Source organism: Dipteris shenzhenensis, chromosome 6 (assembly GCF_047967505.1).
Source record: "Dipteris shenzhenensis isolate YYH24624 ecotype China chromosome 6, Dip_SZ_1.0, whole genome shotgun sequence".
Lineage (NCBI taxonomy): Eukaryota > Viridiplantae > Streptophyta > Polypodiopsida > Gleicheniales > Dipteridaceae > Dipteris > Dipteris shenzhenensis.
The window spans coordinates 16,819,231-16,835,671 of NC_141601.1; positions in this window are offsets into that span (position 1 = coordinate 16,819,231).

Sequence of the window (16,441 nt, forward strand, 5' to 3'; positions counted from 1 at the left end):
TGGCTTGAGAGAGCCAGAAAAGTTATGTACTGGTTATCTATCAGTATTTCATATTCTATGATTGTGCATATTTAGGATGCAAGCACGTTGAAGGAGGCATGGGATACTTTGACAAAAATGTATAGCACAAATATGCAAGCCAGGAAAATGTAGCTCAAGCAGGAGTTACATAATGTGCAAAGAGAAAATATGAGCATCAATGACTACCACATGAAGGTGGAAGATGATGATTTAGTTTCTGTGACCTTGAATGGTCTAGGGAAGGATTATGCACAATTTCGAACATCTATTGCCATCCGTGAGATTTTGAGGAGTTGATTGCTCTTTTATTTTCTGAAGAGTAGAGAAATGGTGGTGCATCTTCTTCAGGAGGAACTTCAAAAGAAGCTGTCTTCTACTCAAATGCTAGAAGAGGTAGAGGCAGAGGTAGAGCAGGCCGATTTCGAGGCCATGGTAGAAATCAGAATATGTAGCAAATTCAAGAAAACCAGTCCTATGGAGGAGGACATGGTAACTTTAGAGGCAGGGGGAGCCAAAGAGGTCGTGGTGGATGGCAGAGAGGCCAAAATGCAAACAGCAATGTTGAATGCTACTATTGTGGTAAAATGGGTCATATGGTTAAAAACTGCTATAAAAAGTAGAATGGCATCATCCACCTTAGAAGACACAAAAGAGGATTCATCTTTAGAGAAGCTTCTTTCTTGGTTGCAATGCAAAGTGTCCCATGTATGTTGTTGGATCTTTACTCATTTCCTTTGAGCGAAGACGAGGCTCCAAAGCCATAAAAAATTTGCTCATCTTTAAGTGCTCCATCCCTATGAGACTTTGAGGGGCTGATGATGTAGATGCCATAGCTCGCAAAGTTGCCCTTTCATACTTTGTCCATAAAGTTTCATATTGGATTGCCAATGGAAAGTCCATCTCACCCTCTCCTTGATAGAACCGGTCCAACTGCAACATCAAAGCATTTGGCAACTCCACTACCCAAATCTCTGCTTCATTATAGCCACCACTTGGTCCCAATCCTCCTTGGTAGATTCCGGCAAGGCCTCATGCCAACTCAAGGCTACACCTTCAAGAAAATCAGGCAAAATCTCTATCCGGTCCTTCATGGACCCATCCAGAATGTTGGCATCCTCGAACAAAATCCCGAAGATAAGACTCTTGGTCTTCCCCTTGGTCCCTCAAAACACTGGAATCTTCACCATGATGAAATACAAAAAGGAAACACCAAGATCCAAATAATATCCCAAACAAGATCCAAACAAGATCCCACAGAGACTTAGTATACCAAGACCAACTTATTATCCATAACCACTTGTTGAAAATCTTCCACAATGTGATCCTCAACAAAATCTTCAAAAATAAGTGACCAACCAGCACCATGAAAACATTATGTATACATGCATTCAAGAATCACCCTTGTCATCATTGGAAGTGCACATAACAGCTTCAAGATATTGTACTCTTCATCATTTTCATAGCAAAAGAAGTTCAAAGCATTGAGAATCACCACTCCACTATTATAGTCAAAAACTACCCAAGGACTCAACTCTTCTTCACACCAAGCCACCAGTGCATGAAACAATCCCCAATCTATCATTGTGCCTACTGTCGTCATTGTCAATTCACCAACATATTCAAGAGTGCAAACATAAAGGATATGATCATGATGACCATGCAAATAGCTTGAGCATCACCTTCACAATCTTCTAGCTCTCTTAAACGGGCTACAATCTCTTCTAACGGAGTTCTTCCAGGCATCTTCTTTATCACATCAGAAAACACATGCCTATACTAGGCATAACATGCAATCAAGTACACTCAAGACTGTTTAGTAAGGTGAAATGAATCCAATACCAAACTACTGTGATGCCAAAAATTGATATTTTTTATTTGGCATTGGTATTTCTTTTCTCTATGTTTGATAAGAGTTTGACTATCAAGTGATAGCCTAGTGGCTCTCACTCATTTTATTTTCTAAGATATTGTATGGGATTGAGAGGATGAATGGAATGGATCATTGTAAATACCATGGGTATGAATGATAAATACCTTGGTATGGGTTGAGAGTTATTTGTGTATGGGATATTATGGGGTTTTAAGAAAATAGGAAGAGTGAGTCATATAAAGAGGTGGGCTCATGTCCATGTGTTCCAATAATATAAGAGAGGCCACAGACAAGCCATGTGGAAGGCATGTGAAGGAGTGTGGAGTCAAGAGGAATCCTTTTAGAATTCCTATGTGGAATAAGGAGGATGTGAAATATGGAAAAGAGAGGGTCCCTATGGGATTCATGTGGGGAGACTATTAAATTTCTCAATATTTTAAGAGTATTGAGCATCTTTTGATGGGACACATGGCAAGAGTAGCCAAAAAGGAATCTACAGGAATCTACAGGTATTTATAGGCAACAATTGTAAATGGGTGAAGGAGGGTGATAAAATCTCTAAAAAAAGAGCCCTCCTCTCCCTTGTTCATCATCTATTCCACCATTAGGCCTCATGTTGCTGTAGCTCTAGTCTCCTCAAGCCTCTTGCATGAGCCTTCTCTCCCTCTTGTAGATATTCTCTTATGTAGACTCTTGAGTCCATCTCTCTCTAGTTCATTCTCTCTCTATGAGTAGTCTTGGAACTTCCGCTCCCTCTTGTACATATGAAACCTCTTCTTCTCCCTTGTGTTTATAATATTTTAAGTTGCATTGGAGTGGAGTCTCACTCTATTGACAATGAAGATCACTTCATATTCCCTCTCTTGAGTCTCTCTTCCCTTTTCTTCCTTTCAAAGCCTTAAAAGTTCTTTTTATTCAGCCGCTCATTGCACACACATGGTCCATCCATTTCCTAGACCACCAAGAGATTTAGTTACCCTATTCTAGGAGAAATCTATGAGTGGTGGATCGTTGATGAAGGTGGAGTCTTGAGGGAGCATCTTGCTCAGGTAAAATTAGCATGGGTGGATGATAGTTTGACCCCCTATTAGTGTTTTGATCATAACTTTCTGCTCGATAGTCCGATTTTGATAAAACTTATATCAGCGTGAAGGTCTCTTCAAGGCGCATGTTTGTATCTAATTAGATCTTGAATCAAATACTACAACAAAAAGTTATGAGTCTATGTGTTTGACAGTCTGTTTTGATGATAGTTTTTACCCCCATCTAGTAAACCGCCCATAACTTTCTAGCCGCTTCTTTGTTTCTTACGAAACATATATCAGTGCTAAGCCCATCTCAAGGCTCATATTTGTATGTGTTTGAATCTTTGATATCATGTCTCTACTCTGTGTCTAATGATAGTTTGCAAAGTGTTTTGAGCTAATTATAAAGGTATCTATGAAGGAGGTGCAATGTTTCCTCGAAACCTATCCATATGACCCAATCAGCCCCTTCAAACTGCTCGATGTATATAAGTTTATGTCACATTGCACCACAAGATCTTCATTCAACAATGTATTATTGTTCTCTTTGGTGCAGACTGGCTTGCTTCTACTGATCCTTTCCCTCTCCCTATGCTTGAGAACAACATCACTTGGGATGTTACCATCTTAATTCTCATCTAAGGGAGGAAAGTATGGTGTGGTATCTTGGCATAAAAGCTTCTTTTTAATGTCCCTTTCTCACTGATAAATATCTCTATCACTCACTTCAAAAGCAGTAGGAAGTGAAGAGGTGCGTGAAGTTTATTACCCCCAACTTCATGTCACATCTTTTGGTGGAGATGCCGGGTACTATGACATGAAGATGGGGGTAATAAACTTGACGCACCTCTTCACTTCCTACTGTGTTCGAACTGAGTGGTGATATAGATATTTATCACTGATAAAGGGACATAAGAAAGAAGATTTTATGCCAAGATACCACACCATACTTTTCTCCCTTAGATGAGAATGAAGATGGTAACATCCCAAGTGATGTTGTACTCAAGCACAGGGAGAGGGAAAGGATTAGCAGAGGCCATAATCTCAGTAAGTTGGTCTGCGCCAATGGGAATTGAGGTTGAGTGGATGGACAAGTTAACCATATGCCCATTTTAGAAAGTGTTCAACAACCTTGAAATATTGTAGGCTAGTTCTTCAAGTGGATTGCATGAACCTTCAAGTAACACTTATTTCATTAATTTTGGACTTGTCAATGTACAAATTCATTTTTACATATACTTTTGGACTAGTTTTCAGATAAAATTTAAGAAAAACCCAATCTTCAAAGCACATATAAAAACATAAAAACAAGCATTTTTTTATATATTTTTTAAGGACATGAAACTAAAATTATAAAATTTAACGCAATCTAGATAAGTTACATGAAAAAATAAGATTAGGTTGTTGTAAACTCTCTTAATATTTAATGGTGTTAATAAACACCTTCAAAAGTTAAGCCTGAGATAAGTTACACAAAAAAGAGTGGTCCATTAATTGTAAACTCACTTTATATTTATAATAGTGTTTAGGAAACACTTTCAAAAGTTACAAGTGGAAGTAGCAAACTCTCACAATATTTATAATTTAGGTGTTGAAAAACACCAAAAGTTACAATAAGACTCTCATTGGTTTGGAAGGCAAATTACACCAAAAGTTACAATAAGACTCTCATGGAAGGCAAATTTATTTTCAAGACTACAACCATTCAATTTGATGAATTTTCTATTTTCAAGTCCTTAGCCTATGTTGTAAACTCTCTTAATATTTAATGGTGTTAATAAACACCTTCAAAAGTTAAGCCTGAGATAAGTTACACAAAAAAGAGTGGTCCATTAATTGTAAACTCACTTTATATTTATAATAGTGTTTAGGAAACACTTTCAAAAGTTACAAGTGGAAGTAGCAAACTCTCACAATATTTATAATTTAGGTGTTGAAAAACACCAAAAGTTACAATAAGACTCTCATTGGAAGGCAAATTACACCAAAAGTTACAATAAGACTCTCATGGAAGGCAAATTTATTTTCAAGACTACAGCCATTCAATTTGATGAATTTTCTATTTTCAAGTCCTTAGCCTAAATTCAACCCATTCAAGAGCTGAGCTCATCTCATCCTCATCGATGTAGTTAAAATTATAGAAGAGAAGTAAGGATTGATGAATTTTCTCTTGCATAACACTTTGTTTATTCCGAATGGCTTGCGCTTCCTCGGGGGGAAATCTTCCATAACGAGCCACACGCGAAGATATCTCACTTTGAAAGTCTATCAACTCTCTCCTATATGACTGCAATTTATCTATTTCAGTAGTAGCCATACTTATTTTTCTTTCCTCTTCCTTCTCTAAGCCCTTCTGACAAGCAAAGTCATCCTTCTCGTACTGGGTTAATGGAGCTGGATTTTGCTTTCTCTCCTCTCTCTTTCCTTGGTTCTCGGCAATCCATTCTTTGAGGCTGCTAATGGCTTGCTCGATAGAATCGATTACCTTAAAAAGATCCATAATGGCTGCAAGATGAAAGGAGTATGCTTGAGAAGAGGAGGTAAGGCTACGGGCAAGATGGAAGGAGCAAGCTTGAGGAGAGGAGTAAGGTAAGAAGAGTAAAGTGGAAGAAGTGTGGAGAGGAGTAAGGTAAGAAGAGTAAAGTGGAAGAAGTTTTTGCTGCGGGTGAGATATAGAAGATGAACGAGGTGAGGAAGGTAACGAGAGTGAGGAAAGATATAGAAGACTAACGAGGTGAGGAAGGTAACGAGAGTGAGGAAGAGAGTGAGGAAAGATATAGAAGACGAACGAGGTGAGGAAGGTAACGAGAGTGAGGAAGGTAACTAGAGGAGATAAGGCAAGATGAAAGGAGTATGCTTGAGAAGAGGAGGCAAGGCTGCGGGCAAGATGGAAGGAGCAAGCTTGAGGAGAGGAAGGAGCAAGCTTGAGGAGAGGAGTAAGGTAAGAAGAGCAAAGTGGAAGAAGTGTCAGCTGCGGGTGAGATATAGAAGATGAACGACTACTAGCGGGCAAGATGGAAGGAGCAAGCTTGAGGAGAGGAAGGAGCAAGCTTGAGGAGAGGAGTAAGGTAAGAAGAGCAAAGTGGAAGAAGTGTCTGCTGCGGGTGAGATATAGAAGATGAACGACTACTAGGGAATTTATAGAACTACAGATGCAAGACCGTAATGCGAGATGACTAGATGCAAGATCGTAATGCGAGACATTATAAAATAAAATGATGGGATGCAAGACCGTAATGGGAGACATTTGAGACATATAAGATAGTGATAGTACATTGAAATCTATAAAGTAAAATGATGGAACACAGGAATGATATAATTAATAGAATCTCATCATGAAGAGCAAAGTGCAAGAAGTGTCTGCTGCGGGTGAGATATAGAAGATGAACGACTACTAGGGAATTTATAGAACTACAGATGCAAGACCGTAATGCGAGATGACTAGATGCAAGATTGTAATGCGAGACATTATAAAATAAAATGATGGGATGCAAGACCGTAATGGGAGTCATTTGAGATATATAAGATAGTGATAGTACATTGAAATCTATAAAGTAAAATGATGGAACACAAGAATGATATAATTAATAGAATCTCATCATGAGATACTTGCTGTACATAATAAATGATAGATTTTGAGTACATTGAAATCTATAAAATAAAGTGATGGAACATAAGAATGAATTAGACTTTCAAAAAAGTAAAACGTAATGTATTGTACATAATAAATTAGACTTTCAAAAAAGTAAAACCTAATGTATTGTAATGAAAAAATATCATAAAATATCCTAATGTATTGAAACATTTAACATAAGTTTTAAAAACACTATCATTAATCGATACAAACAAGATAAAAATCTTCAAGGACTCATGTTTCTTTCTACATGTTTTACAACTGAATAGAGTCTGATGAGTTCTCTTGAGGCTGTGATTCTCTAAGAGTACATTGAGTCTCTACTTGTGTGGATGGTGTACATTGAGATTCTACTTCTGGTGCAATCGGGATAGACTTAATCTCTTCCTCCTTTACAAGATGTGATGTTGTAGATGCACATTGAGCCTCCACTTCTTGTGTAGGAAGAATGCATTGAGTCTCTAATTCAAGTGGTTCTTCATTGAGTCCATCATGTTGTTTCCCAATGATAGCAGTTAGATAGTGAACAGTCTTAGCCACAAAATCTTGTAGCTCGAGCTTGGTATATGCTTCTATGGAGACATGTTCAAAAATTTCATTGAGATACAACATGAAGTTGTACGCAATTCTCCACCCACTACTAAACATGTCCTTTTGGTCCACTGCGAGGCGTGTCTGGAAATTTGGTTGGTCTTGATGCTTCCTGATTTTCATAATAGCAGAAACTAACTTGTTTGCAGACCTGTCCATCATGACATATGACAAAGTGAATTTATGTAGTAAATAGTAACTTGATGCATGTTCATAATGATATGATAAAAGAACACTTACTTGAACACCCCGTGAAAGCCTGTAATTGAGTTGACAAACCAACAATGGTTGTCATCAAGGTCCCATACTATAAGGCTCCAATGTGAACTACATCACCAATAAAGAGCGATAAGATTTATCACAATATTAAGTATTAATTGACACAATATTATAAATAAGAGAGTAAAAGAAAGATTGAGACCATACTTACTTCTCATAGTATGGCATAAAGACAAGTAGTATGCCATCCAAGTCTAAAGGTTGTAGAATTGAACAAACATCATCTATTGTCTTCTTGGTATCACTAAGTACAGCTGAAAGAAGAGAATCGAGCATACAGACGCGATTCTGTACTGATCTAGGAAAATGAGATATAACCGTACTGCAGCAATAAATAAACAAATGTTAGAAGCAGATTGAATCAAATGATTTAAGTATCAAGTCAAGAGATGTTCATATCAAACCTGAGGATGGCCATCATGACTTTGTCATTAGCCTCTTTCAAAGGGTCGGAGAGGATTGTAACTTCCTCGCTACCAAAAGTCAAAACACGAGGTTGCTTGCTAATGATGACCTTAACCTCAGAAGAGCTCCCCATTTCGTCCAATACAGCGGTTACATCAGGACAACTTATGGGCGTAGCAACCAATGTTTCCTCTGGATGCTCCACCACGTTATCAATAAATGCCTTAATGATAGATGACATAAATGCCTGCAGATGCAAGTCTGTATATGTGGACAATGAGGTTTCACCGCCTCTCAAATCAAAAATTTGAGCAAGGAGCAAGAAGCAGTTATATCCAACTCTCCACCCACAACTGTGGTCATCATTCTGCTTCGCTGCAGGGCATGTTACATACTCTATTTGATCTTCCAAGTCACCCTCCATTTGCATAAGTGCATCTATAGCACTTACCAACTTTCGAGCAGATCTACACATCAAAATAGAAAACATAAATGAATGTGTGCATTGCATAGGATGCATCTCATTGACATAATTATGACACAAGTAGGTTATACTTACTCTGACACACTGCCATGGATAGATGCTATTGAATTGACAAAGAAGCATTGCTTGGCTAAGATGTCCACAATTACCAAGCTCCAATGCAAGCTGCATTATCAATTAAGAATAATTATTATTTGATATAATCCTCCACAATGTAAGAGATAAGCTAGGTAGGGATTGATACTCACTCTTCGTGATATGCGGTAAAGATAACTCGCGCCGCAGTCAAATCAATAGGTTGCAACCACTTAAAAATGTCATCTATGGTCTTCTCCTTATTGCTAAGTACACTAGAAACAAGAGGATCGACCATATATGCACATCTTTGTATATATAGCGGAAGCTGTTGTAAAACCATACTGCAATAAAAAGAAAAGAATATTAGTTCATTTGATCCAATGGAAATACAAAAGCATAAAGTCAGTAAAAAGTTTGTGTCAAACTTGAGGATGGCTATTATAACCTTGTCATTGACCTCTTTCTTGAAGTTTATGAGGATTGAAATATCCTCTTCATCGAATATAAAAGTAAGAGGTTGTTCTCGAACTTGAAACCTAACTTGAAATGACTTCTCCATTTGCTGCAATGTATGATTATTTTCTAGAGTCATCCAATGGATAGCCAGAGCAGCTTTGCTTTCTTGAGATGAGCTTTCATGATTCTCTGCTCCAACTATGTCCTCCTCATCCTCCTCCTCTCCCTTCTCCTATAAAAGGATAAAATAATTATGAGATTCAAAATTTTAAATTAATTATAAATTTAAAAAGACCTTTAAATGAATAAAGAAAATTAAACATAAGTCTTCATACCTCTACATATCTTCGTGGTCTTTTTGTGTAACCTTCAGAGGCAAGGTCAGTGTCATATCCATCTTCCTCTGCTTCCTTGCTATTGCTGGTATCCTCACTATTATATCCAGAGCTTTGATCATTTTCATCATCTTTCTTGCTCTCATCGTACATGATCTGCTCTATGTCATCCTCTTCATGTGAGATCGGACCTTTCTTATCAAACTTTATTGTGAGAGAAGCCACGGTATCAAGGTATTCCAAGCAAGCAGGGCTCTCAATAATATTTACATTGTGTCCTTTTCTGATAAGAGCTTCGAACAGATGTCCCATTTGGCACAATGTGACTTCCCATCCAGACGGTAGCAAAAATTCCATCATACTAATTAAAAGATCAGCACTTTTTGCTGGCCTTTCATAGTGATTTGCATTGCGATGGAGGGGACTTGGAGCTTCATGCTCTTCCAACAGTAGTTGCAATCTCTTTGCATTCCCTCTTATATTGTTTTGTAAGGAGTGATCATTATAAGGGCTCTTCATGCACAAGAAAAAGGTTTCCAGACTCTGTATCTTGAGACCGCATTCTCTCTTGTCCCTTTTTCTTGAGTATATCCCATTGTAAATCTTGAGCTCATTGCCATATTGTTTTTCTAGGGTAGCAGACATTTGTTCCTTGTCATCTTTATCAGCAAATATGACTATATTACATTGTCCCACTCTACCAATGGTGGTATGTAATATTCTGTCAAGGAGTGGACGGATGTCATCCGCTGATATTTCATAGACAAAGAAAAGCTGAGGTCTCTCCCAAGCAGTGTCGTCGGACAAAAAATCACTCAATGAAACTCCCTTGCACTCAACACTCTTTCCAGACTCTGAAATGATTTCATGTATGAAATAAAAGCCCTTGTTCAAAGTCTTTTCTTTTCTGAGAGTGTGGTTATTGATGACTTTTTGTGCATATGCATACACATTTTCCGGAATGTCACTTCTCATAGAGGGAGTAATTTCAGATCCATCATCTTCTACCTTCACCCATTTATGTGCCCAAGCCTTCTGTTTAGCTGACGGTAAAGCTGATGCCATCTGCCTCACAATGTTATGATCAATTTTACATTGGCTGATTGGAATATTTTTTTCTCCCAATAAATATTCAATTGCACTCTTTACTGCATCACGCTTCACCTGTTGGATGATGTTATCTTCCATGCAATGATCTTTATCCTTTTTGCCAAAAAACCATTCTTTTGACATTAATTTCTCTGCAGCAAGACTTGCGTATTTATCTGGTAGGTTTCTTAAAGGCCTCCACATCCGAGCTGTCATCTCTTTTTTCTCAATCTTCTTTGCCTTCTCTTTAATCAATGATGGAGCCTCATATGTAACATCTCCTTTCTCACATGCAAGACACACGTCTTTGATCTGATGAAAAACTTCATCACTACGAAAAAGTATGCTTGTGTAGTCTTGATACCTATCCCTTACTGTCTTGAAGCTTGTAATCACCTCAGCTCTTTCCTGCTTTCCCCTTGGTACAATGGCACTCAAGCATGTGTAGAAGTCAACAAGATTATCCGCTTCCACTTTAGTTGCAGTTCTTTTGAGAGTGGTCAAAGGAGAATTAAAAGTTTTCCATATGGTCCTAGCTTTGAGCAACATCTCTGAAGTGGAGGTGATTTTTCGTAGTGCATCAATGTCATGATTAAGTCTTTCCGACTCAATGAAATATTTCTTCTCGTTCTTGAAGATACAGATGCATGCAGAATAGTAGTGAAATTGAGGCACACTCGCGAAAGTTTGATAAGTAATTTCTCCTTTCTTGTATGCATCTCTAGAGCGCTCATTACAAGCATAGGCATAGTGCTGACCATCTATTGCCTCAAATGTACAATGAGCTAAGAAATTTCTCTTGGCATCCCTTATATGTCGTTCTGGATCATTCACTGAACTCTGTCCTTCTTGAAGTGAGGGAACTTGTTTTCCGAGGAACTTAGTGAATTGCATCTCAAAATCTATAGGCTGAGAGAAATTGATGGATTGACTATAATCTCCCATGACTGGCCAAAATGTTCTTGGACGGAGTACCAAATTAGAAACAACTGGTTTTTTTCCATCAATCAAAGCCTGAAAAATCTTTTCAGCATAGGCTGTATCTAAGGTCCTGCTGTTGGTGAAGACACTTGCTTTGACCACTGTTGAAGCATGTATAACTTGAGTCTTCTGGCCCCATATATATCCTGGATCCTCATCTGTCATAGCCTCATTCAAGCGAAGATTTAGGTTCTTCATTGATAACATCTCTGCTTCTAGATCTGACTCCATTTCAAGACCCTCCGCATCCTCTTCATGTTCTTCCTCTTCTCTTCTTTGCCCTTTCTTTGTATATGAACGACCTCTTTTTCCAGTTATAGGACTTGGAACTGTAGCTCGTGAAGTACTTGCCTTTTGCATTTGACGTCGAGGTTTATTTTTTAGGGGCTCAATGTGAACTGCTTTAGATCGCCCTACTTCTTCTTCTATTGCCTCAACTTCAGGTATACTTAAGGGCTTCACTTGTTCTGTTATTCCATCAACTTCATGAGTTACACCATCTAAGTGAGTAATACCATGAACAAGAGATGTGTGTGCATGTCCTGTCTTATCTGATGCATGTCGTGTCTCACTCAATTCAATTTCTATCTGAGATGCATGTGCATGTCCAGTCTCCACCAATTCAATTCCTGTCTCAGATGTAGATCCCTTGTAAGCATCCACGTGTACAAGACCCTCATCCATTGCTACAATGTGTTCTGTCTCATCCACTCCACTTCCTCTCTCATTTGTATTACCATGAACCAAATCTACATGGCGTGTCTCATCACTTCCTTTCTCATGTGTGGATTCTTGCACCTTAGGTCCCTCCAATGAAGTTGAACCTTGTTGGATGACACCCTGAAAGTATTCAAGGATAATCTTTGACTGCATTTTTCTTGCTTCCTCAATGGGAAATTCCTCCCACACATGTTGAAGGATCTCCAATGCAGGAACCAATTCAGGAAATCTAGGTGCTTTTGGCTGCGGCATCACAAAGTGCATTGCATCTTTCTTAGAAAGAAGAAACGATCTGTTGCTCATTCTTGACTTTGTGTAAATCATCATTGTAGTGCTGTCTTTTTCAATTTTTATTCCTACTAAGGTGCCCCCTTGAATCAAATTGCTCTTGGAGAAAGATACATTTGATGCGCACTCATCTTTCTCCAACTCTCTCTTTGTCATCACTAGAATGAGATTTCCTTTACTTAAGACCAAGAACCATGCTTTCTTTGTTGTGTCAACAACTGTCCAGTTTGTGAAGTCCTTTGGGGCATAAATTCTTCCATTGTATTTCAGTGTCATACCATTGACAAATGCTGTAGCCTCAAGATCCATCCTGTATTCAAGCACAACACAAATTTTAAGTACTTTGACAAACTACAATTACTTTGAAAAATCAAAAGTACAATGAGTCCCATTAATACACCTCTAGTTTGTATTCTTCCCAATCATATAAGTATCAATTTCATGCTTTGGGAATAGCCTAAAAGGCTTTACAAGGCTTAGAGCATAAATGCTTTGGGAATAGCCTAAAAGGCTTTACAAGGCTTAGAGCATAAATGCTTTGGGAATAGCCTAAAAGGCTTTACAAGGCTTAGAGCATAAATGTGAAAAAAAATAAGGATTTACAATGATCTCTGAATACAAATTTGAAGTCTGTCATATATAAGTACAAAATGCTCTATCAACTCCCGCAACTGATATAAGTGTAAAATGCTCTGTCAACTTCCACAACTGTAATCTGTCATGTCCACTGATACAACTTTCAATCATCTTGAAAGTTTAAAAACCTTAATCGTTGCTTAAATGGTAGGGTTGTTGTGACTGTGAAACCGAATGTGAATGTGAACGAATGGACTGACTCCGATTAGGAACTAGTCGGGAAATTTTGAGCATGGCTTTGATTGGTTTTTTTGGAGTTCTCTCCTCTAAGGACAAACTAATCTATGCTAATCTAGACTACACCAACCGTCGAAGCGAAGAAAAGCAAGAAATAATTTCTTTTCCATTGTTCTTTTTAATATCCTTAGGTTGCGAATTAAAAGCAAAAACTAATCTTTCCATTATTCTTTTTAATACACTAAGGTTGTGAGTTTAAAAAAGATAAAATTTATATTTTATCTTTTTTAAACTCACACCCCTTTCTCTCTCTCTCTCCCCCCCTTCTCTCTCGCTGCCGCCCTCATCCTCCCACCCCACCTTCCCCATTCTCACTCCCACGCCCACGTCCATTCTTTCACCTTCCCCATTCCCACTCCCTCTCCCACTCCCATCCTCCCACCCCTTTCTCTCTCTCTCCCCCCCCATTCTCTCTCGCTGCCGCGGCAGCGACCCCCCCTTCTCTCTCTCTCTCTTCTCCTTCTCATTTTAAAAAAGATAAAATTTATATTTTCAAAAACTAATTTACTTACAACTCATAAGAATTGAACATTCACATTAATAAGAAGTTAAAATCTTAATAAATTTGAATTTATATAATAAAAACTATAAAGTAGTTTAACTTAAAGTTTATGAAAAAATAACGTAAAATAAAGAAAACAAGACTTAAAATTAAAATTTTAATATTTACCTAGAAGAATATATTAATTCTCCCTTAAAAAAAATAAATTAAAGTAATAATAACGAATATTCTCCCTAAAAAGAAATAAATTAAAGTAATAATAACGAATGTAAGTTAAACTACTTTTAAAATTTTAATTTAAAATGTAATAAAATTAAAATTATACTCTTTATATTCCAAAACAAAATGCATTATAGTCTAAATTAAACTAGTAAATTAAAAATGAAAGTGAAACTCATTTTAAATTCAAAATCAAAGAAAAATTTAAAATTGAAGTTTCTACAAGTTTTGCTTTTAGCATACATTTGTCTTTTCACATCCAGGGGTTTGTCTTTTGAAACACAAGGTTGTCTTTTATCACAATTTTCACATCCACGCGTTTGTCTTTTGAAACACAAGGTTGTCTTTTATCACAATTTTCACATCCACGCGTTTGTCTTTTGAAACACAAGGTTGTCTTTTATCACAATTTTCAAGTTTTCACACGTTTGTCTTTTCAAACACAAGGATTCATAGTTTAAAAAAAGGCGAGAAATTTTGAAATTCTAGTGAGAAATTTTGAAATTCTAGTTTCCACACGTTTCTCTTTTCAAACACCAAGGTTTGTCTTTTCAAACACAAGGATTCATAGTTTAAAAAAAGGCGGGAAATTTTGAAATTCTAGTTTCCACACGTTTCTTTTTCAAACACCAAGGTTTATAGTTTTGTTTGTTTAAGTTTCGACTAAATCACACACCAATCTTCTCTAATATGCCTCATTGATCGTAGCTCCCAAATTCTTCCATCAAAACATCTCTCCTTTATCTCTTCTTGATCGTCGCCCACTCATTTTTTCTCCTCATTGGTAAGATTTTTTATCTCGATCGTACTTTCTCTTATGCCCTTCCTCTCTAAATTTTCATCAAACACCAAGGTTTATAGTTTTGTTTGTTTAAGTTTAGACTAAATCACATACCAATCTCCTCTCATATGCCTCATTGATCGTAGCTTCTTCATCTTGTCTCGATCGTCGCCCACTCATTTCTCCTCTTCATTGGTAAGATTTTCTATCTCGATCTCTTCATCTTGTCTCGATCGTCGCCCACTCATTTCTCCTCTTCATTGGTAAGATTTTCTATCTCGATCGTACTTTCCCTCTCTAAATTTTCATCTCTCTCACTCTTCTCTCTCTCTCTTTCCTCTCCGCTCTAGTCTACGTTTCCTCTCATCTTAGTCTACTCTCTCCCCTCCTCTTCATTTCCCCTCTCTCTCTCTCTCTTCCTTTCTCCTCACCTTTTTCCTCTCTCTCACTTGCGCTCCCCACTCTCCTCTCCACTCTCTCTCTCACTTGCCGCGATCTCCCCCCCCATCCCCTCTCTCTCTCTCCTCCCCCTCTCTCTCTCTCTCTCCACCCCTCCCTCTCTTTTGCTGCCGCGGTAGCGGCCCCTCCCCTCCTTTCTCTCTCTCCCTCCCCCTCTCTCTCGCTCTCACATCTCCCCCCTACTCTCTCTCCCCTCCCCCTCCTCTCTCGCTGCCGCGGCAGCGGCTCCCCCTCTCTCTTCCCTCTCCCCACCCCTTCCCTCTCCCCCTCTCCCCCTCTCTCTCTCCCTCCCCTCTCTCTTGTTACCCCCCCTTCTCTCTCTCCCCCCCCTCCCTCTCTCACTGCCGCGGCAACGGCCGCGGCCCCCCCGTTCTCTCTCTCTCCCCCTCCCCTCTCTCGCTCCCTCCGCCCCCTCCCCCCTTCCCTCTCCCCCCCCCTCCCCCTATCTCGCTGCCGCGGCAGCGGCCGCGGCCCCCCCCCTTCTCTCTCTCTCCCCCTTCCCTCTCTCTCGCTGCCCCCGGCCCCTCCCCCCTTCCCTCTCCCCCCCCTCCCCCTCTCTCGCTGCCGCGGCAGCGGCCGCGGCCCCCCCCCCCCTTCCCTCTCCCCCCTCTCTCGCTCCTCCCTTCCCTCTCCCCCCCCTCCCCCTCTCTCGCTGCCGCGGCAGCGGCCGCGGCCCCCCCCCCTTCCCTCTCCCCTCTCTCTCGCTCCCCCTTCCCTCTCCCCCCCTCCCCCTCTCTCGCTGCCGCGGCAGTGGCCGCGGCGCCCCCCCCTTCCCTCTCCCCCCCTTCCCCCTCTCTCGCTGCCGCGGCAGCGGCCGCAGCCCCCCCCTTTCTCTCTCTCCTCGCCTCCCTTTCCCCCCCCCCCTCCTCTCTCCCCTCCCCTCCCTCTCTCGCTGCCGCTGCCGCGGCAGCGGCCCCCCCCCTCTCTCTCTCTTCCCCCCCTTCCCTCTCTCCTCCCCTCCCTTTCCCCCCCCCCTTCTCTCTCCCCTCCCCTCCCTCTCTCGCTGCCGCTGCCGCGGCAGCGGCCCCCCCTCTCTCTCTCTCTTCCCCCCCCTTCCCTCTCGCTGCCCCCTCTCTCCCCCTTCCCTCTCCCCCCCCTGCCCCTCTCTCGCTGCCGCTGCCGCGGCAGCGGCCCCCTCCCTCCCCTCTCCCCCCTCCCCCTCTCTCGCTGCCGCGGCAGCAGCAGCGGCCCCCTCCCCTCCCTCTCCCTCCTCCCTCTCACCGCCCCCCCTTCTCTCTCCCCCCCCTTGCCCCCACCCCCCCCCCTCCCTCTCCCTCTCCCCCCCTCCCCCTCTCTCACTGCCGCTGCCGCGGCAGCAGCCCCTCCCCTCCCTCTCCCCCCTCCCCTCCCC